This window comes from Pseudophryne corroboree, chromosome 10 (genome assembly GCF_028390025.1).
Source record: "Pseudophryne corroboree isolate aPseCor3 chromosome 10, aPseCor3.hap2, whole genome shotgun sequence".
Classification (NCBI taxonomy): domain Eukaryota; kingdom Metazoa; phylum Chordata; class Amphibia; order Anura; family Myobatrachidae; genus Pseudophryne; species Pseudophryne corroboree.
Window position 1 is genome coordinate 25,848,182 of NC_086453.1, and position 24,378 is coordinate 25,872,559.

The window sequence follows — 24,378 nt, forward strand, 5'->3', positions numbered from 1 at the left end:
CGTCATGTGCTGATTGGGGAGGGTTTTTTGGAAGGGACATCCTGCGTGACACTGCAGTGCCACTCCTAAATGGGCCCGGTGTTTGTGTCGGCCACTAGGGTCGCTAATCTTACTCACAGTCAGCTACCTCATTGCGCCTCTTTTTTTCTTTGCGTCATGTGCTGATTGGGGAGGGTTTTTTGGAAGGGACATCCTGCGTGACACTGCAGTGCCACTCCTAAATGGGCCCGGTGTTTGTGTCGGCCACTAGGGTCGCTAATCTTACTCACACAGTCAGCTACCTCATTGCGCCTCTTTTTTTCTTTGCGTCATGTGCTGATTGGGGAGGGTTTTTTGGAAGGGACATCCTGCGTGACACTGCAGTGCCACTCCTAAATGGGCCCGGTGTTTGTGTCGGCCACTAGGGTCGCTAATCTTACTCACACAGTCAGCTACCTCATTGCGCCTCTTTTTTTCTTTGCGTCATGTGCTGATTGGGGAGGGTTTTTTGGAAGGGACATCCTGCGTGACACTGCAGTGCCACTCCTAAATGGGCCCGGTGTTTGTGTCGGCCACTAGGGTCGCTAATCTTACTCACACAGTCAGCTACCTCATTGCGCCTCTTTTTTTCTTTGCGTCATGTGCTGATTGGGGAGGGTTTTTTGGAAGGGACATCCTGCGTGACACTGCAGTGCCACTCCTAAATGGGCCCGGTGTTTGTGTCGGCCACTAGGGTCGCTAATCTTACTCACACAGTCAGCTACCTCATTGCGCCTCTTTTTTTCTTTGCGTCATGTGCTGATTGGGGAGGGTTTTTTGGAAGGGACATCCTGCGTGACACTGCAGTGCCACTCCTAAATGGGCCCGGTGTTTGTGTCGGCCACTAGGGTCGCTTATCTTACTCACACAGTCAGCTACCTCATTGCGCCTCTTTTTTTCTTTGCGTCATGTGCTGATTGGGGAGGGTTTTTTGGAAGGGACATCCTGCGTGACACTGCAGTGCCACTCCTAGATGGGCCAGGTGTTTGTGTCGGCCACTAGTGTCGCTTAGCTTAGTCATCCAGCGACCTTGGTGCAAATTTTAGGACTAAAAATAATATTGTGAGGTGTGAGGTATTCAGAATAGACTGAAAATGAGTGGAAATTATGGTTTTTGAGGTTAATAATAATATGGGATCAAAATGACCCCCAAATTCTATGATTTAAGCTGTTTTTTAGTGTTTTTTTTAAAAAAACACCCGAATCCAAAACACACCCGAATCCGACAAAAAAAATTCGGTGAGGTTTTGCCAAAACGCGGTCGAACCCAAAACACGGCCGCGGAACCGAACCCAAAACCAAAACACAAAACCCGAAAAATTTCAGGCGCTCATCTCTACTTTTTACACATTACGGCAGGCAGTCCCCCTTTTTACACATTGCGGCAGGCAGTCCCCCTTTTTACACATTACGGCAGCCAGTCCCCCTTTTTACACATTGCGGCAGCCAGTCCCCCTTTTTACACATTGCGGCAGCCAGTCCCCCTTTTTACACATTATGGCAGACGGTGTCCCAGAGAGAGAGAGAGAGAGAGAGAGAGAGAGAGAGATACATACTTACCATCTCCCGGCTGACAGGCTCTTCGTGCAGCTCCCTCTGTGCAGGCAGGTGAGAAGGAGGAGGAGGGAGGGGGACTGGAGCCGCAGCAGCGCTATTTCATTGGTAGTAAGCGCCGCTGCAGCAGCCCCCTCTCCTTCCGTATTGGCTGCCCGGCGCTGCTGTGGATGCTGGGATTGAGGAACCGCATCCCAGCATCCACAGCAGCGCCGGGCAGCCAATACGGAAGGAGAGGGGGATGCTGCAGCGGCGCTTACTACCAATGAAATAGCGCTGCTCGGCTCCAGTCCCCCTCCCTCCTCCTCCTTCTCCGCTACCCGGCGCTGCAGCTCTCCTGCCCAGTGCGGGGCACGGCGCAGACTTCAGAGGCGGCATGTAATGAGTCAATTTGACTCATTACATGCCGCTGGCCGTGCGCCCTCAGGGCAACTGCGCTGTGTGTCAGGCCCACTTGGCACACACGTAGTTACGGCCCTGTTTTAAAGCATTCCTAATAAAATTATTTTTTTCTTTTACATTTAACGACGTGGCAAATGAGTGCACCTCAAATACACTGAAGGGGGGTACACACGGAGAGATCCGTGCTTAAAATCTAAGCAATCTTGCTAGATTGCTTAGATTTTAAGCACGGATCTGCCGTGTGTATGCCCCCCAGCGATAGCGATGCGCAGCCCCGCGCATCGCTATCGCCGGTGCTAGATTGAGCCTGCATGCAGGCTCAATCTAGCGGGTCGCTCACTTCACCGTTGTGTGAAGTGAGCGGCTCCCCGTCGGCTTTCCCCCTCGCTCAGCACATCGCGCTGTGCTGAGCGGGGAGAGAGATGTGTGCTGAGCGGTCTGTGTTAAGATCGCTCAGCACACATCTCTCCCGTGAGTACCCCCCTTGACTCTCCCTGCTCTCTCTCTGTTCTTGTTGGAAACAGATGTATTAAAGCCTGAAGGAGTGATAAAGCAGTGATAAGTGGAAGGTGATAACGCACCAGCCAATCAGCTCCTAACTGTCATTTTTCAAACCTGTAATGATTGGCTGGTGCGTTATCACCTTCCTCTTATCACCGCTTTATCACTTCTTCAGGCGTTAATACATCTGCCCCATATTTTGCAATTTCAAGGAGGTAAAAAATAGTGATGAGCACCGGAAATTTTTCGGGTTTTATGTTTTGGTTTTGGGTTCGGTTCCGCGGCCGTGTTTTGGGTTCGAACGCGTTTTGGCAAAACCTCACCGAATTTTTTTTGTCGGATTCGGGTGTGTTTTGGATTCGGGTGTTTTTTTCAAAAAACCCTAAAAAACAGCTTAAATCATAGAATTTGGGGGTCATTTTGATCCTATAGTATTATTAACCTCAATAACCATAATTTCCACTCATTTTCAGTCTATTCTGAACACCTCACACCTCACAATATTATTTTTAGTCCTAAAATTTGCACCGAGGTCGCTGGATGGCTAAGCTAAGCGACCCAAGTGGCCGACACAAACACCTGGCCCATCTAGGAGTGGCACTGCAGTGTCACGCAGGATGGCCCTTCCAAAAAACACTCCCCAAACAGCACATGACGCAAAGAAAAAAAGAGGCGCAATGAGGTAGCTGTGTGAGTAAGATAAGCGACCCTAGTGGCCGACACAAACACCTGGCCCATCTAGGAGTGGCACTGCAGTGTCACGCAGGATGGCCCTTCCAAAAAACACTCCCCAAACAGCACATGACGCAAAGAAAAAAAGAGGCGCAATGAGGTAGCTGTGTAAGATAAGCGACCCTAGTGGCCGACACAAACACCTGGCCCATCTAGGAGTGGCACTGCAGTGTCACGCAGGATGGCCCTTCCAAAAAACACTCCCCAAACAGCACATGACGCAAAGAAAAAAAGAGGCGCAATGAGGTAGCTGTGTGAGTAAGCTAAGCGACCCTAGTGGCCGACACAAACACCTGGCCCATCTAGGAGTGGCACTGCAGTGTCACGCAGGATGGCCCTTCCAAAAAACACTCCCCAAACAGCACATGACGCAAAGAAAAATGAAAGAAAAAAGAGGTGCAAGATGGAATTGTCCTTGGGCCCTCCCACCCACCTTTATGTTGTATAAACAGGACATGCACACTTTAACCAACCCATCATTTCAGTGACAGGGTCTGCCACACGACTGTGACTGAAATGACGGGTTGGTTTGGACCCCCACCAAAAAAGAAGCAATTAATCTCTCCTTGCACAAACTGGCTCTACAGAGGCAAGATGTCCACCTCATCATCATCCTCCGATATATCACCGTGTACATCCCCCTCCTCACAGATTATCAATTCGTCCCCACTGGAATCCACCATCTCAGCTCCCTGTGTACTTTGTGGAGGCAATTGCTGCTGGTCAATGTCTCCACGGAGGAATTGATTATAATTCATTTTAATGAACATCATCTTCTCCACATTTTCTGGATGTAACCTCGTACGCCGATTGCTGACAAGGTGAGCGGCGGCACTAAACACTCTTTCGGAGTACACACTTGTGGGAGGGCAACTTAGGTAGAATAAAGCCAGTTTGTGCAAGGGCCTCCAAATTGCCTTTTTTTCCTGCCAGTATAAGTACGGACTGTCTGACGTGCCTACTTGGATGCGGTCACTCATATAATCCTCCACCATTCTTTCAATGGGGAGAGAATCATATGCAGTGACAGTAGACGACATGTCCGTAATCGTTGTCAGGTCCTTCAGTCCGGACCATATGTCAGCATCAGCAGTCGCTCCAGACTGCCCTGCATCACCGCCAGCGGGTGGGCTCGGAATTCTGAGCCTTTTCCTCGCACCCCCAGTTGCGGGAGAATGTGAAGGAGGAGATGTTGACAGGTCGCGTTCCGCTTGACTTGACAATTTTGTCACCAGCAGTTCTTTGAACCCCAGCAGACTTGTGTCTGCCGGAAAGAGAGATCCAAGGTAGGTTTTAAATCTAGGATCGAGCACAGTGGCCAAAATGTAGTGCTCTGATTTCAACAGATTGACCACCCGTGAATCCTTGTTAAGCGAATTAAGGGCTCCATCCACAAGTCCCACATGCCTAGCGGAATCGCTCTGTGTTAGCTCCTCCTTCAATGTCTCCAGCTTCTTCTGCAAAAGCCTGATGAGGGGAATGACCTGACTCAGGCTGGCAGTGTCTGAACTGACTTCACGTGTGGCAAGTTCAAAAGGTTGCAGAACCTTGCACAACGTTGAAATCATTATCCACTGCGCTTGAGACAGGTGCATTCCACCTCCTATATCGTGCTCAGTTGTGTAGGCTTGAATGGCCTTTTGCTGCTCCTCCAACCTCTGAAGCATATAGAGGGTTGAATTCCACCTCGTTACCACTTCTTGCTTCAGATGATGGCAGGGCAGGTTCAGGCGTTTTTGGTGGTGCTCCAGTCTTCTGTACGTGGTGCCTGTACGCCGAAAGTGTCCCGCAATTCTTCTGGCCACCGACAGCATCTCTTGCACGCCCCTCTCGTTTTTTAAATAATTCTGCACCACCAAATTCAAGGTATGTGCAAAACATGGGACGTGCTGGAATTTGCCCATATTTAATGCACACACAATATTGCTGGCGTTGTCCGATGCCACAAATCCACAGGAGAGTCCAATTGGGGTAAGCCATTCTGCGATGATCTTCCTCAGTTGCCGTAAGAGGTTTTTAGCTGTGTGCGTATTCTGGAAAGCGGTGATACAAAGCGTAGCCTGCCTAGGAAAGAGTTGGCGTTTGCGAGATGCTGCTACTGGTGCCGCCGCTGCTGTTCTTGCGGCGGGAGTCCATACATCTACCCAGTGGGCTGTCACAGTCATATAGTCCTGAGCCTGCCCTGCTCCACTTGTCCACATGTCCGTGGTTAAGTGGACATTGGGTACAACTGCATTTTTTAGGACACTGGTGAGTCTCTTTTTCTGAGGTCTGTGTACATTTTCGGTATCGCCTGCCTAGAGAAATGGAACCTAGATGGTATTTGGTACCGGGGACACAGTACCTCCAACAAGTCTCTAGTTGCCTCTGCAGTAATGATGGATACCGGAACCACGTTTCTCACCGCCCAGGATGCCAAGGCCTCAGTTATCCGCTTTGCAGCAGGATGACTGCTGTGATATTTCATCTTCCTCGCAAAGGACTGTTGGACAGTCAATTGCTTGGTGGAAGTAGTAAAAGTGGTCTTACGAGTACGACTTCCCCTCTGGGATGACCATCGACTCCCAGCAGCAACAACAGCAGCGCCAGCAGCAGTAGGCGTTAAACGCAAGGATGCATCGGAGGAATCCCAGGCAGGAGAGGACTCGTCAGAATTGCCAGTGACATGGCCTGCAGGACTATTGGCATTCCTGGGGAAGGAGGAAATTGACACTGAGGGAGTTGGTGGGGTGGTTTGCGTGAGCTTGGTTACAAGAGGAAGGGATTTACTGGTCAGTGGACTGCTTCCGCTGTCGCCCAAAGTTTTTGAACTTGTCACTGACTTATGATGAATGCGCTGCAGGTGACGTATAAGGGAGGATGTTCCGAGGTGGTTAACGTCCTTACCCCTACTTATTACAGCTTGACAAAGGCAACACACGGCTTGACAAATGTTGTCCGCATTTCTGTTGAAATACTTCCACACCGAAGAGCTGATTTTTTTGGTATTTTCACCAGGCATGTCAATGGCCCTATTCCTCCCACGGACAACAGGTGTCTCCCCGGGTGCCTGACTTAAACAAACCACCTCACCATCAGAATCCTCCTGGTCAATTTCCTCCCCAGCGCCAGCAACACCCATATCCTCCTCATCCTGGTGTACTTCAACACTGACATCTTCAATCTGACTATCAGGAACTGGACTGCGGGTGCTCCTTCCAGCACTTGCAGGGGGCGTGCAAATGGTGGAAGGCGCATGCTCTTCACGTCCAGTGTTGGGAAGGTCAGGCATCGCAAACGACACAATTGGACTCTCCTTGTGGATTTGTGATTTCGAAGAACGCACAGTTCTTTGCTGTGCTTTTGCCAGCTTGAGTCTTTTCATTTTTCTAGCGAGAGGCTGAGTGCTTCCATCCTCATGTGAAGCTGAACCACTAGCCATGAACATAGGCCAGGGCCTCAGCCGTTCCTTGCCACTCCGTGTGGTAAATGGCATATTGGCAAGTTTACGCTTCTCCTCCGACGATTTTATTTTAGATTTTTTAGTCCTTTTTTTACTGATATTTGGTGTTTTGGATTTTACATGCTCTGTACTATGACATTGGGCATCGGCCTTGGCAGACGACGTTGCTGGCATTTCATCGTCTCGGCCATGACTAGTGGCAGCAGCTTCAGCACGAGGTGGAAGTCGATCTTGATCTTTCCCTATTTTTGGAACCTCAACATTTTTGTTCTCCTTATTTTAATAGGCAAAACTAAAAGGCACCTCAGGTAAACAATGGAGATGGATGGATACTAGTATACTTATGGATTGACGAGCGACTGCCGACACAGAGGTAGCTACAGCCGTGGACTACCGTACTGCGTCTGCTGCTAATATAGACTGGATGATAATGAGATATAAAATATATATATATATATATATATATATCACTACTGCAGCTGGACAGGTATATATTATATAATGACGGACCTGCTGGACACTGTCAGCTCAGCACTGCAGACTCCTAAAGTAAGCTACTAGTATCAAGAAGATAGAAAAAAGAAAAAAACACCACGGGTAGGTGGTATACAATTATGGATGGACGAGCGACTGCCGACACAGAGGTAGCTACAGCCGTGGACTACTGTACTGCGTCTGCTGCTAATATAGACTGGATGATAATGAGATATAAAATATATATATATCACTACTGCAGCCGGACAGGTATATATTATATAATGACGGACCTGCTGGACACTGTCAGCTCAGCACTGCAGACTCCTAAAGTAAGCTACTAGTATCAAGAAGATAGAAAAAAACACCACGGGTAGGTGGTATACAATTATGGATGGACGAGCGACTGCCGACACAGAGGTAGCTACAGCCGTGGACTACCGTACTGCGTCTGCTGCTAATATAGACTGGATGATAATGAGATATAAAATATATATATATATCACTACTGCAGCCGGACTGGTATATATTATATAATGACGGACCTGCTGGACACTGTCAGCTCAGCACTGCAGACTCCTAAAGTAAGCTACTAGTATCAAGAAGATAGAAAAAAGAAAAAAACACCACGGGTAGGTGGTATACAATTATGGATGGACGAGCGACTGCCGACACAGAGGTAGCTACAGCCGTGGACTACCGTACTGCGTCTGCTGCTAATATAGACTGGATGATAATGAGATATAAAATATATATATATATCACTACTGCAGCCGGACAGGTATATATTATATAATGACGGACCTGCTGGACACTGTCAGCTCAGCACTGCAGACTCCTAAAGTAAGCTACTAGTATCAAGAAGATAGAAAAAAGAAAAAAACACCACGGGTAGGTGGTATACAATTATGGATGGACGAGCGACTGCCGACACAGAGGTAGCTACAGCCGTGGACTACCGTACTGCGTCTGCTGCTAATATAGACTGGATGATAATGAGATATAAAATATATATATATATATATATCACTACTGCAGCCGGACAGGTATATATTATATAATGACGGACCTGCTGGACACTGTCAGCTCAGCACTGCAGACTCCTAAAGTAAGCTACTAGTATCAAGAAGATAGAAAAAAGAAAAAAACACCACGGGTAGGTGGTATACAATTATGGATGGACGAGCGACTGCCGACACAGAGGTAGCTACAGCCGTGGACTACTGTACTGCGTCTGCTGCTAATATAGACTGGATGATAATGAGATATAAAATATATATATATCACTACTGCAGCCGGACAGGTATATATTATATAATGACGGACCTGCTGGACACTGTCAGCTCAGCACTGCAGACTCCTAAAGTAAGCTACTAGTATCAAGAAGATAGAAAAAAACACCACGGGTAGGTGGTATACAATTATGGATGGACGAGCGACTGCCGACACAGAGGTAGCTACAGCCGTGGACTACCGTACTGCGTCTGCTGCTAATATAGACTGGATGATAATGAGATATAAAATATATATATATATATATATATATCACTACTGCAGCCGGACTGGTATATATTATATAATGACGGACCTGCTGGACACTGTCAGCTCAGCACTGCAGACTCCTAAAGTAAGCTACTAGTATCAAGAAGATAGAAAAAAGAAAAAAACACCACGGGTAGGTGGTATACAATTATGGATGGACGAGCGACTGCCGACACAGAGGTAGCTACAGCCGTGGACTACCGTACTGCGTCTGCTGCTAATATAGACTGGATGATAATGAGATATAAAATATATATATATCACTACTGCAGCCGGACAGGTATATATTATATAATGACGGACCTGCTGGACACTGTCAGCTCAGCACTGCAGACTCCTAAAGTAAGCTACTAGTATCAAGAAGATAGAAAAAAGAAAAAAACACCACGGGTAGGTGGTATACAATTATGGATGGACGAGCGACTGCCGACACAGAGGTAGCTACAGCCGTGGACTACCGTACTGCGTCTGCTGCTAATATAGACTGGATGATAATGAGATATAAAATATATATATATATATCACTACTGCAGCCGGACTGGTATATATTATATAATGACGGACCTGCTGGACACTGTCAGCTCAGCACTGCAGACTCCTAAAGTAAGCTACTAGTATCAAGAAGATAGAAAAAAGAAAAAAACACCACGGGTAGGTGGTATACAATTATGGATGGACGAGCGACTGCCGACACAGAGGTAGCTACAGCCGTGGACTACCGTACTGCGTCTGCTGCTAATATAGACTGGATGATAATGAGATATAAAATATATATATATATATCACTACTGCAGCCGGACAGGTATATATTATATAATGACGGACCTGCTGGACACTGTCAGCTCAGCACTGCAGACTCCTAAAGTAAGCTACTAGTATCAAGAAGATAGAAAAAAGAAAAAAACACCACGGGTAGGTGGTATACAATTATGGATGGACGAGCGACTGCCGACACAGAGGTAGCTACAGCCGTGGACTACCGTACTGCGTCTGCTGCTAATATAGACTGGATGATAATGATATAAAAAATATATATATATATCACTACTGCAGCTGGACAGGTATATATTATATAATGACGGACCTGCTGGACACTGTCAGCTCAGCACTGCAGACTCCTAAAGTAAGCTACTAGTATCAAGAAGATAGAAAAAAGAAAAAACACCACAGGTAGGTGGTATACAATTATGGATGGACGAGCGACTGCCGACACAGAGGTAGCTACAGCCGTGGACTACCGTACTGCGTCTGCTGCTAATATAGACTGGATGATAATGAGATATAAAATATATATATATATCACTACTGCAGCCGGACAGGTATATATAATATAATGACGGACCTGCTGGACACTGTCAGCAGAATGCGTTTATAGAATAAAAAAAAACACCACACGACGAGTGTTTAACTTTTTCAGGCAGACAATCACAATATACTGGTGGTCAGCAGACAATCACAATATACTGGTGGTCTGTGGTCACTGGTCAGTCACACTGGCAGTGGCACTCTGGCAGCAAAAGTGTGCACTGTTAAAAATATGTACTCCTGCTATAACTGCTCCCCAGTCTCCCCCACAATTAAGCTGTGTGAGCAGTGAGCACTCAGCACAGTCAGATATACAGTATTACATAGATGATGCAGCACACTGAGGGCACACTGAGGCTGAGCACAGATATGGTATGTGACTGTGTCACACTGTGTATCGTTTTTTTTCAGGCAGAGAACGGATTAATTAAACTGGTGGTCACTGGTCACACTATCAGCAAGTAGTACTCCTAATATGCTCCCCAAAATTAGTAAATCAAGTGTCACTCTCTACTACTCTCTAGTCTACTCTAAACGGAGAGGACGCCAGCCACGTCCTCTCCCTATCAATCTCAATGCACGTGTGAAAATGGCGGCGACGCGCGGCTCCTTATATAGAATCCGAGTCTCGCGATAGAATCCGAGCCTCGCGAGAATCCGACAGCGGGATGATGACGTTCGGGCGCGCTCGGGTTAACCGAGCAAGGCGGGAAGATCCGAGTCTGCCTCGGACCTGTGTAAAAAGCGTGAAGTTCGGGGGGGTTCGGTTTCCGAGAAACCGAACCAGCTCATCACTAGTAAAAAAGCCAATTCACATTTGAGGTCAAATGTAATAACGCCCGGTATTGCCGGAGGTGTGGCATGTGGGCCGATCTTAGACTTTTTTTAAAGGGGCAATCACTTACAACTTCAAGACATGGTTTTGCCTTGCAAGTGATCGCACTATAAAAAAAAAAAAGTCTAAGATCGGGCGTCATCTCGCATCTCCGACGATATCGGGCGTCATTACATCCGGCCCCAAAATCTGAGCCCCAGTGGCAAACGCAGGATTTGCATGGGGGGGTTTCCAGAACTGGGCGGAGCCAATTACGGAGGTGGGGACTGAGGTGACCCAGTATATGCTGGGTCCGTAAAACTAGTGTGTCTGTGTGTGTGTGTGTGTGTGTGTGTGTGTGTGTGTGTGTGTGTGTGTATATATATATATATATATATATATATATATACACACACACACACACACACACACACACACACACACACACACACACACATACATATACATAGCATATTAAACATGCATACATATATATATATATATATATATATATATGTACACACACATACAGTACACATATATATATATATATATATATATATACACACGTATATATATATATCATATGTGTGTGTGTGTTTATATGTATGTATGTATGTATATACATGTGTATATATGTATGCACATGGATATATATGTACTATAATTAAAATAAAGTAAACTTTTACTGCACTTACAAGTGCCACCAGGAAGACAGCAGGCTGCAGAGGACGCTAGACAGTCATTAATAATACTCATGCAGCTAGAAAAAAAAAATAATAATAATAATTTTTAGTGGAGGGGGGTTTCTGGGTGCTCGGAAAACCCCCCTGGGTGCACCACTGAGCCCATATGAGACACAGGGGATGCACTCCTAGATACCCAATTATGATAATGAGAAATGAGGGGGAAAGTAACGGGGGTATCTCAGTAGAAGCACTGGGTTTTCAGAAAGAAATATACTAATTACAATTTCATGCATAAAATATTATCCTGAGCTGAGAAATAATACTAAAGGCAATGTTTAAAATACAGTCAGAGTAGCCGTAGTGACATCAGCGACTGTATGATAAAGCTAGTACCAGCCCTTCTCCTGGTGTATAGACATGTGTCTGACTGTGCGAGGGACTTCCACTCTGTGCCGCTCCAGTCACCACGGTCAGAAGCTCCATCAGGACTTGCACCAGAATCTGTCAGAGTACGGCCTCCAATGTATGCGAGTAAGCTACTGAGTTTTAATATATTGTGAATTGTTAAGAGGGACATGTACTAAGCAGTGATAAAAGTGGAGAAGTGAGCCAGTGTAGAAGTTGCCCATGACAACCATTCAGCTTTGACGTAACATGTATAATTTGCATACTATAAACATCTGCAGAGCAGCTGGTTGGTTGCCCTGGGCAACTTCTCCACTGGCTCACTTCTCCATTTTTATCACTGCTTAGTACATCTCCCCCTTAGATATATGAGATGACCAACGTGACATTATTGCTTTTAAGTATATCTGATACCTTACATTGGTCTGATTCAGGGATATATTCTAGTAAAACATCTGGAGCAAGCGCCCAATGTTTTACTTCTGTGTATACGTACTGACTGGTGGATTCAGATTGGAAATGCATGGAGATCCTTGGTGGTGACGAGGTGGGCCATCATTGGTGGGTGTGTCTGCATATCCATCCGCCTCTGAATCAGGCCCATCATCTTTCCTATTAAGGTCTCCTGCGTATAAAGACAAACTGATGACTTCTCTGTTACGTGCGTACCGCCTTGTTTATCTCTGTATGCAGGAAGAGTTAATAGGAGAGATAATGGGCTGATTCCGAGTCTCAGGCAAAAGCACACACAGCAACATGTATTGGCATTGCCCGTCTGTGTCTGTATGCGATTGGCCTACAAATTCCTTCTCGTGTTTACAATCAGTGAGGCCGAATGTGCAAGGACTGAGATGCCAACTTTTAGGGGCCGATGTATTAATCCTGGAGAAGTGATAAAGCAGTGATAAGTGGAAGGTGATAACGCACCAGCCAATCATTACGGGTCTGAGGCATGACAGTTAGGAGCTGATTGGCTGGTGCGTTATCACCTTCCACTTATCACTACTTTATCACTGTTTTATCACTTCTCCAGGCTGAATACATCTGCCCCTTAGTTCCTGTGCACGCCGTAATACCAATTGGTATATCCTTTTACGCCACCATCGGTTGCACCAATGAATATTGCATCAGTCGTGTAGCCGGTGCAGTTTTTCTCTTGAGTATGGCCTCTTATGTGAGCAGTTGAGTGTCTGGGAATGCAGCCCGCGATACTCCTATAATGAGCCCCTGAACAGTCCATGTTTGTTGTGCGGTTCTAGACGTGCGGTGGGGTGCGGCAGAGCCTTTCCTGTCATACTAACGTTTGTACCAGAGTTTTGACTGTATAAAGTATATGAACAATATAAAGAATAAGTTTGAAATATCTACTTTGCATTATTCTAATAATTGTTATAGCCAAAACTCCGGAGTAAAAAGTCTATGGCAGGTGAGGCAGTGCCCCGCCTGTCTATCTTTCCCGCAAATATCTAATCAAAACGCACCAAATTTCCAGGAGTTTATACTGCTGTACCTGTGTATAATTCCCACATATATATACTGCTGCACCTGTGTATAATGCCCACATGTACATACTGCTACACCTGTGTATAATGGCCACACATATATATATATATATATATATATATACTGCTGCACCTGTGTATAATTCCCACATGTATATACTGCTGCACCTGTGTATAATGCCCACATGTATATACTGCTGCACCTGTGTATAATGCCCACATGTATATACTGCTGCACCTGTGTATAATGCCCACTTGTATATACTGCTGCACCTGTGTATAATGCCCACATGTATATACTGCTGCACCTGTGTATAATGCCCACATGTATATACTGCCGCACCTGTGTATAATGCCCACATGTATATACTGCTGCACCTGTGTATAATGCCCACATGTATATACTGCTGCACCTGTGTATAATGCCCACATGTATATACTGCTGCACCTGTGTATAATGCCCACATGAACCCTTTGGCTCACATATTGTGTGTAAATCTGTCTCTGGTGCTAGCCAGTGCCTCCTGAGCCATTTAGCTCACCGCACGTCCCTCACCGCTCTAGCCACCTACCAGTCCCACCCAGGAACAAGCATCACTTTTTGCCACCTTTCTGATACCATCTGAATCGATCGCAACAGCTTCTTCGTGTATATACTCTGTGTGACACATGCGTTGTACGGGTTTCCAGAATTTTCAAGCATGCACAGTTTCAAATAATTGCTCAACTATGTGAACGTCGGCATTACATATGACTCAGAATCAGATCTCAGATACATGTATGCATGAACTGTTATGCCCTTTAGTATGCTGTGCTGTCCAATCCTATGCCAGGTACTGTCCATTAATGGCCATCAGAACCTGGAAAGTTGGACTGTATGGTTCTAAGCAGATAGGGATGATTTACTAACATGGGGGTTAATTCCCAGTCGATCGCAGAAGGAATTTTTTTTAGCAGTTGGGCAAAACCATGTGCACTGCAGGGGGGGGGGGGCATATGTAACATGTGCAGAGAGAGTTAGATTTGGGAGGGTTATTTTGTTTCTGTGCAGGGTAAATACTGGCTGCTTTATTTTTACACTGCAATTTAGATTGCAGATTGAACACACCCCACCCAAATCTAACTCTCTCTGCACATGTTACATCTACCTCCCCTGCAGTGCACATGGGTCCTCATACCGAGTTGTTAGCTCGGTAATTTTCTTCGCATCGATTTTCCGCTAATTGCGCATGCGCAATGTTCGCAGTGCGCCTAGCCAAGTAAATTTGCTAAGAAGTTTGGTATTTTACTCACGGCATTACGAGGTTTTTTCTTCGTTCTGCTGATCGTAGTGTGATTGACAGAAAGTGGGTGTTTCTGGGCGGAAACTGGCCGTTTTATGGGTGTGTGTGAAAAAACGCTACCGTTTCTGGGAAAAACGCGGGAGTGGCTGGAGAAACAGGGGAGTGTCTGGGCGAACGCTGGGTGTGTTTGTGACGTCAAACCAGGAACGAAACTGACTGAACTGATCGCAGTGGCAGAGTAAGTCCCAAGCTACTCAGAAACTGCAAAGAAATTTCTGTTAGCAATTTTGAGAATCTTTCGTTCGCAATTTTGTTAAGCTAAGATACACTCCCAGTAGGCAGCGGCTTAGCGTGTGCAATGCTGCTAACAGCAGCTACCGAGCGAACAACTCGGAATGAGGGCCATGGTTTTGCCCAACTGCTAACAAAAATCCTGCTGCGATCAACTTGGAATTACCCCCATGGTGCAAATACAGCGCTAATTATCATGATTCCGTACTGTATGAGAAAACAGAAATAACAAGGTGTATTCATATTAGATCATATTACAATATAGGTTTCCCACGCTGTGGACCCTGCATATTATAGTAAATAGCTGACAAACGGAGCTGTGTGATATAGTTTATTGTGCTATTTATGTGGATTTTACTCTTCTTTACAGTTTTCAGCCTCCTGGTGCTGTGTGTTGTTGGCTTCTCCGGCTTCTTCATTGAAAACCAAGGTGAGTCTATAGAGGGCACGGATGTGATACATTACCCACCGACACATGGCCATCCCATAACCTGACTAATCTATGGTTTATCAGTTCTCCAACATTAGTGAAGAGTTAAGTCCCTTTTCCTAATTGTGAATATTTGGAAAAACTCGCTCATTTTTAGTAACTAATGCAAAAACTTCTGTGATAAGATTTGTAGATGAGCACTTACTGTAATTAATGCAATGTCTTACAGTAGCTTTAACTTCTAATATACAATGGATATGATTAAATGTGCAGCAACTATCCGCATTTTTAGGATATAAAAAGTTCAAATTTGTTTTTGTTTTTCAATCCATGTTTTAGGATTTTACATGTTTTAAATATTTACCCAGATTTAGGTCCAGTAGAAAGTAAGGACATTTTGCACAGCAGCCGATCAGGTCTGAATTGCGCATGCGCCGGCGCCGCAGTGCGCCGGTGCATGCCAGAGAGCTGATGCGATCGCCTCTGCCTGATTGACAGGCAGAGGCGGTCGTTAAGCGGGAGGGGGCGGGCCGGCAGCGTTTGACTGCCGTTTTGCAGGCGTGCCCGGACCATGCAGGTGGGTGGGCCACGGTGGCTATGTGATGTCATACCCAGATGCTGTGACTTGGACAGCGATGGGTAGCCAGCGCACAGGAGCTGCGGTGGTAGGGAGCTACTCGTCAAGTACCAAAGAATCGGTACTTGTGCGGAGGTGGGAGGGGGATAGGGCCAGACACACGGGGCGGACTAGTGCTGGGCGTCCCCCCGCATGTCTGAGTAACTGATCGTGGCTGTACCAAATTTGGCATGGCTACGATCAGGTCTGAATTTATTCAGTAAGGATTGTAAATGCTGCTTTTTAGCAGAATATGCAAACATGTGACTCGCATGCTGGGGGCCGCCCATTGCAGGGCAAGGCCGTCCAGCATGCTACCCGCCACCCCCATCTGCGACCACGCACTAATTGCGATCGTGCCGCAATTAGTGCGCAGTCGCAGAAATTAGGGAAGCCTGCTGCCGGCACAGCCTGGCTGCAATGGCAGGAGGACTGCCGCCATCTTTTTGATTGGAGCGGCTGTGTGTAACATCACATAGCCGCCCAGTAATGCCGCCACCACGCCTCTATTCGGAAGCTGCCTCCCCCGCAATGCTCCATCTCTGCTTTGGAAATGGAGCATTGCTGCCCAGCGGATGCCTCTGCGGGTCACCTGCGCATGTGCCCGTGGGACAAACACAGAAATTCCAGTTGGGTTGCGCTTTGCGATCCAATCTGAATTAGGCCCTAAGTATGTTATTTCCTGGCACATAAAACATTAAAGGGAACTGACATTTTGTGGGGTATTCAATTGTTTGAAAAGTCAGTTGGGTTTCTGTTTTTTCCTACCTAATAGACAGACACCCAACCCACTTTTCAAACAATTGAATTCCCCCCTTTGAGTGTAATGGGAAAGGATTAGAGTAGGTTAGAACCTGAGAATCCTGGGTTTAGTCATAAAGATATGCAGGCAGAATGTCTCTGGAAATAAAATTGACATTCACAATGTTAACTCAAATGATATACAAGTTAATAAACCCAATATTTGAAACACTAGAGCACATAGAATAGGCATAACCAGCAGGGCACGTATCTAAAGCTTGATATAGCAACATTGTAGCATGCGTTAACTTCCTTCATACCACAGTGTCCCTATGTTAATACTTTGTTAATTATTATAGAAGCTTATAGGAGAGTTCTATATAGAAGGCCCACAATAAACCACAGTCTCTAAAGTGGTTAGGAGTTGTTGATCATAGGTTACCGTAACAAGTGCAATGTTTGTTGGTCTCTGGCCATAGACTGCTGTGGTTCTGTATGTCATGGTTGGGTTCAGCAACGCGTTTCGGCCTTTTACACCCTGACACTCACCCCTCTGTACACATTACAGCTTCTATTCTCCACTCCCCTCTTCTAAACACTCATGAGCTTTATACTTACTTCTCTGCAAGTACTTTGACAACCACAATTGGCCACCAGAATAAACACTCGCAAACATCCACCAATATTTATCTCACTCTTCTGCTTTTATTAGCTGGTGACATATCACCAAATCCAGGCCCCAACCACCTTTCCCTCTCACACTCTGCTGTCTCAAAACAACATAGAAATCCATCTAACCTCATAAATATCACGTGTCTCCCATCCCCCTCCAAGTCACTAAAATGTGCCTTATTGAATGCACGCTCTGTTTGCAACAAATTAACATCCATCCATGACCTCTTCATATCTCACAACTTTAATCTGCTGGCTATAACAGAAACATGGCTCACACAATCAGTCACGGCCTCCCCTGCAGCACTGTCACACGGTGGCTTCCACTTCACACACACATCTAGGCCTAATAATAGTAAAGGTGGTGGGGTTGGAATCTTACTGTCACAGTTTTTCACATACACTGTTCTACCTCAGGTTCCATCACTCGCATTCACATAATTTGAAGTTCACTCTATCAGGATTTTCACCCCCTTCTCTCTGCGTGTTGCAGCTATCTATCGCCCTCCTGGGCAACCTAAACAATATCTAGAAGATTTTTCTGCCTGGCTCCCACACTTCTTATCCTCTGACATCTCCACCATCATTATGGGCGATTTCAATAAAGCTCTTGATAGTCTACAATCTGTTCACGCATCCAAACTCCTCTCTCTAACCTCCTCTCTTGGCCTAACCAAATGGTCCGACTCCTCTACTCACCAGGAGGGCCACTGCCTTGATCTTGTGTTCACCAGGCTCTGCTCAGTTTCCAAATTCATTAACACTCCTTTCCCTCTCTCTGATCACAACCTGATCACCTTCACAATCTCTTCTATTACTTTAAATTCTAGGACACTAAAACCAAGCAAGCCTCCTCTAACACGCAGAAATACTAACAATATACATTTTCAACAACTCTCCACTTCTCTGCAACAACTTCTCTCCCCAATCTCTACATTCACCACACCTGACACTGCTGTATCCCACCTGCACCAGACCCTAGAGAGTGCCCTTGATGAAGTTGCTCCAGCTACCCATCACACTCCACGTAGGCTTAGATGCCAACCATGGCACTCTAAATCAACAAGACATCTACAAAAACTGTCACGTAAAGTAGAACGTCAGTGGCGGAAATCTCAGAATCCAAGTGACTTTCTCACATATAAGACCACCTACCACTCCTATCGTCAGGCCCTAGACACTGCCAAACAAACATATTTCCAATCTCTCATCTCTTATCATGCCACCAACCCCAAGCGACTTTTTAATACATTTAAATCACTTCTTTACCCTCCCTCACCTCCCCCACTAGCTACTATCAGTGCACAAGAACTTGCTTCCTACTTCAAGGATAAGATTGATAAAATCCGAGATGAAATGGTATGCTCTAACTCAGCCAGTGACCTGCTCAATTCCCTATCTGAACCCTCTGGCACTTTCTCTTCATTTGATCCCACAAGTGAAGATGAAGTATTAACACTCTTTTCATCCTCCTACTCCACTACCTCTCCTCTTGATCCTATACCCTCACAGGTCAGTAAAAGTTTGTCTCCTGTGCTTATCCCAACCTTAACTAAAATCTGTAATCTCTCTCTCTCTACTGGCATATTTCCATCTCTGTTTAAACATGCAGTGATTACTCCCATTCTAAAAAAACACAACTCTGACCCAAACACACTCTCTAACTACCGTCCCATTTCTCAGCTACCCAGTCCCTCCAAGCTACTTGAGAGACTTGCCTACACTCGCCTTACACACTTTCTTAACTCCCACAACTTATTGGACCCACTTCAGTCAGGCTTTCGTGCCCAACACTCCACAGAGACAGCACTGACCAAAGTAGTGAATGATCTAGTCACTGCTAGATCAAAAGGCCATTACACACTGCTTATTCTTATAGATCTCTCTGCTGCTTTTGACACTGTTGACCACTCTCTTCTCATACAAACACTACAGTCCCTAGGTCTTCAGGAAACAGCCCTTACTTGGTTCTCATCCTACCTATCTAATCGATCTTTCAGTGTCCACTTCTCTGATTCTACCTCTTCTTCTCTACCTCTATCAGTTGGAGTACTGCAAGGCTCAGTCTTGGTTCCTCTGCTTTTCTCAATCTATACCTCCTCTCTTGGTAAACTAATCAGCTCCTTCGGATTTCAGTATCATTTGTACGCTGATGATACATAAATCTACCTATCCTCCCCAGATTTATCACCATCTGTATTGGCACGTGTCACTGGATGCCTGTCTGCCATTTCATCTTGGATGTCATCTCGCCACCTCAAACTCAACATTTCCAAAACAGAATTAATTATTTTCCCACCAGCTAAGAGTAGTTACCAACCTGATATCGCCATAACTGTTGACAATGCAACTATCCACCCTACCCCACAATCTCGCTGCCTAGGTGTCATCCTTGACTCTGAACTGTCCTTTGTTCCACACATTCAATCTGTCTCTAAATCATTTATTTATTTATTAACAGTTTCTTATATAGCGCAGCATATTCCGTTGCGCTTTACAATTAGAACAACAGTAATAGAACAAAACTGGGTAAAAACAGACAGACATAGAGGTAGGAAGGCCCTGCTCGCAAGCTTACAATCTATAGGGATGTTACATGCACCTTAAAAACATATCCAAAATACGCCCTTATCTTACACAAGACACTGCAAAAACTCTAATCCATGCACTCATCATCTCCTGCATTGATTATTGTAATAGTCTCCTTACTGGTCTTCCCAAACATAGGCTCTCACCAGTTCAATCCATTTTAAATGCAACAGCGAGGCTAATCTTCCTCGCCAGATGTTCTTCATCTGCTGATCCGCTCTGTCAGTCCCTCCATTGGTTACCGGTATTCTACCGTGTCAAATATAAAATACTTTTACTTACATACAAGGCTATTAACCAAACTGCACCATCATACATCTCCTCACTCATCTCAATATATCTCCCTACCAGACCCCTCCGCTCTGCACAAGGGCCCTCATTCCGAGTTGTTCGCTCGCAAGGCGAATGTAGCAGAGTTACACACGCTAAGCCGCCGCCTACTGGGAGTGAATCTTAGCTTCTTAAAATTGCGACCGACGTACGCGCAATATTGCGATTACAAACGAGTTAGCAGTTTCTGAGTAGCTTCAGACTTACTCTGCCTGTGCGATCAGTTCAGTGCTTTTCATTCCTGGCTGACGTCATAAACACACCCAGCGTTCGCCCAGGCACTCCCACCGTTTCTCCGGCCACTCCTGCGTTTTTTCCGGAAACGGTAGCGTTTCCAGCCACACGCCCCTAAAACGCCGTGCATCCGCCCAGTAACACCCATTTCCTGTCAATCACAATGCGAACGTCGGAGCGATGAAAATGCCGTGAGTAAACTTACTTTCTTCATAGTAAAGTTACTTGGCGCAGTCGCAGTGCGAACATTGCGCATGCGCACTAAGAGAATTCTCACTGCGATGCGATGAAAAACTCAGAGCGAACAACTCGGAATGAGGGCCAAGATCTGCGTCTCTCATCCACATGTATTACCTGTTCCCACTCAAAATTACAGGACTTTACCCGGGCTTCACCCACTCTGTGGAATGCTCTCCCACGCACAGTAAGACTCTCCTCTAGTCTTCAAACCTTTAAACGTTCCCTGAAAACTCATCTCTTCCAACAAGCCTACCAAATTCCTGACCCACACACATAACCTTCAATGCTTCCCTATCCAGTTACATCCCCTCTGTACAGTCCACATAACCTCACATTTTGTCTTCCAACATTGCTGGGTGATCATATCATACAACCCACTAAGAACCTAGCAATCTGGGGAACCATTATGTAACAGGTTGCATCTATCCTTGTGTATCAATGCCTATTTCCCTATAGATTGTAAGCTTGCGAGCAGGGCCTACCTACCTCTGTCTGTCTGTCTGTCTTTGCCCAGTTTTGTTCTATAACTGTTCTAATTGTAAAGTGCAACGGAATATGCTGCGCTATATAAGAAACTGCTAATAAATAAATAAATAATAAATGCTTCCTTTGATCCTGGCGAAATTAAGTAGTATAGACAATGTGGCCATTGGTTAATTGATCCTCTGAAGAAAACCCTTTAGACCACAAGTATCAAGCAGCATATAAATCCATATGTAATTCCATACTAACAAAATTATTAAATTCCAGTGTATGTCATTCATATAGACCTGTATTAGCATACACATAAATATTAATACACACATGCAGATTTAAATAATACATATAGACTTAATTACATTAGTAGGATTTCTAGATAAAATCAGCGGGGTATAATGGTGCCTGAGTTTGCTAGAGGTGTGGGGTACTGGCTGAATTTGGACTTTTTCTTAAAGCAGCAGTCATTTACATGGCAAAACCGTGCCTTTTGTAAATGACTGTTGCTTTAAAAAAGAATCCCAAATCTTCAGGTGTTCCCTGATATCTCACCTCTTCAGGCATCAAATTCCCGAACTGCCCACATTACCTCCATAAGCTTTCCTACCTAATTAGGTACCCCTGTGGGCCAGTCCAACCGTCAGGGTTGGACTCGCCCACAGGGGTACAGAGGAAACCACTGGCGGGCCCTACCCCCTCCTCTAGGGATCAGGTTCCAGACTGTGCTGCTACTAATCTAGTACATTATCATTCATGCACTACAGTATTTGCTGTATATACTTATCTAGCGGACCAACCCATGCAAAATGGTTAGGCAAACAAATGTGGCGGCTGGGTACACCCCCACTAGAGACTGGCCACACCACTAAACATGGGCCTCTACCACTGTATCCCCCCCCGGTGGGCCCTACATGCCCCAGTCCGACACTGCATCCCGTCTGTACAGTGCACACACAACATTACATTATGGCCCTCATTCCGAGTTGATCGCTCGTTATTTTTCATCGCATCGCAGTGAAATTTCGCTTAGTGCGCATGCGCAATAGTCGCACTGCGACTGCGCCAAGTAACTTTGCTATGAAGATAGGATTTTTACTCACGGCTTTTTCTTTGCTCCGGCGATCGTAGTGTGATTGACAGGAAATGGGTGTTACTGGGCGGAAACACGGCGTTTTAGGGGCGTGTGGATGAAAACGCTACCGTTTCCGGAAAAAACGCAGGAGTGGCCGGAGAAACGGGGGAGTGTCTGAGCGAACGCTGGGTGTGTTTCTGACGTCAATCCAGGAACGACAAGCACTGAACTGATCGCACAGGCAGAGTAAGTGTGGAGCTACTCTAAAACTGCTAAGTAGTTTGTGATCGCAATAATGCGAATACATCGGTCGCAATTTTAGGATGCTAAGATACACTCCCAGTAGGCGTAGGCTTAGCGTGTGTAACTCTGCTAAATTCGCCTTGCGACCGATCAACTCGGAATGAGGGCCAATGTTCTCTTTCTACACCACTGGCGTATCTATAATGTGTGCAAGGTGTGCAGTGCACATAGGCCCCTGGGTCCAAGGCGGGTGCCACACTGCACACCCTGCACCCGTTTAATCAAATTTACCACCTGTCAGTCCAGCACTGGCTGCAGAACTTCAGAAACCCCTGTAAAAATGGCTGCCATGGGCCTTTTTATCAGGGATTTGCGCCTGCGCAATAGAGACATTCCTGGGAATACAGCCTGGGTGCCATGTTTGTGGAGACCTGCCCGTGTGTAGTAGGCTCTGGAACAATGCCAGAGTCTACTGCACCTCCGGAGAGGAGGGGGCCTGATCGGAGCCAGCACACGGGTCCCCTCTTCTCTTAAAGCACCTCTGTTCTACACTCATACATCCTGCTGACTTCTGATCAACATTGCTGTGTGACTGGATCATACAGCCCACCTAGAACCTCTGCAATCTGGCTGGACCAATAAAGCATGCATTATGTAGCGCCTATATTCATGTATTACATTCCTATTCCCTATAGAGTGTAAGCCTTCGAGCAGGGCCCTCTTACCTTATAGTCCAGTATCTTTTTATTGCTGCTTTGTTCCCAATCGTAAAGTGCAACATAATATGCAGGTGCTATATAAGTGACAATAATAATAATAATAATAATAATAAGTTGTATATTTTGTTTCCATAAATATCCGTAGGTGATGGGAACTGTACGGATAACCCATGTGCGTCACCCTGCACTTCCACATGCTCTTTTTCGCAACAGAATAAAGGTTTCTGCATCACCGTCTGCACAGAGATGTGTGTGTGTCATTTTGGCTATGTATACAACAGTACCGGACAGTGCGTGTTCCCTAGCGACTGCAAATGAGACTCTTTCCTTTTCCTCCCAGAATAAACACGTCCCAACCAATCACAACAGCTATTGTACCTAATGTCTCTTTCTGGTAGTTTCCTTTTACGTAAATCAATAATAAAATAAATATATTACATTTTTACTTGAGTACATAGTGGATTCCAAGACGTGTACATCTTAAATCTATTTTAGTCAAGAATTGTGCTTGTGCATATATATATATATACTAGGTGATTCATCGTGCCCTACGGGCGCTCTTCACACCGTCGTTAGGGGCTACGCCCTGTTAACCTCTGCACGCCTTTGAACATATGCAGGCCGGTAGATAACAGATCCAGAAATGCAGGGCAGTATAGAGGGCATACAGAAATGGGGTCCGGTTGAGAAAAGATAGAGAGGCGTAGGGGGGGAGAAAGGGAATGTACAGAAACGCTGTGCGATCAGTTAAGGATAGGGAGAGGCAGGGGGGTAGGGAGAGGATAAAGAGAGGGAAGGTGTTAGAGAGAAAATACCGAAATACGTAGGTTGAGTATTGAATGTGGCGCTACCCAATTGCTGACATAGGATATTGTAGTCAAATATGTAAACAAATACACACTTTAATAACCTAAACACCATACAACTAATAAAATACAACTAATAAAATATCACACCAGGCATAATGTGATAATAGGGAAGGAGTCCTACCGAGGATATACGTAGGGGAGCTGCAGGTGATAGTTTATGCAGGGAAGTCCGGACTTGCCCTGCATTTGCTC

General features: G+C 45.6%; 1 long non-coding RNA gene across 3 annotated transcripts in view; it reads left to right on the forward strand.

Annotated features, from left to right (window-relative positions):
* LOC134966910 (uncharacterized) overlaps positions 1 to 24,378 on the forward strand; it is a 118,751-nt gene that overhangs the window by 10,250 nt on the left and 84,123 nt on the right. For all 3 annotated transcript variants that reach the window (XR_010188735.1, XR_010188734.1, XR_010188736.1), the window contains one exon: positions 15,325 to 15,384. This is a non-coding gene — a long non-coding RNA (uncharacterized LOC134966910). The remainder of the gene's footprint in view (positions 1 to 15,324; positions 15,385 to 24,378) is intronic.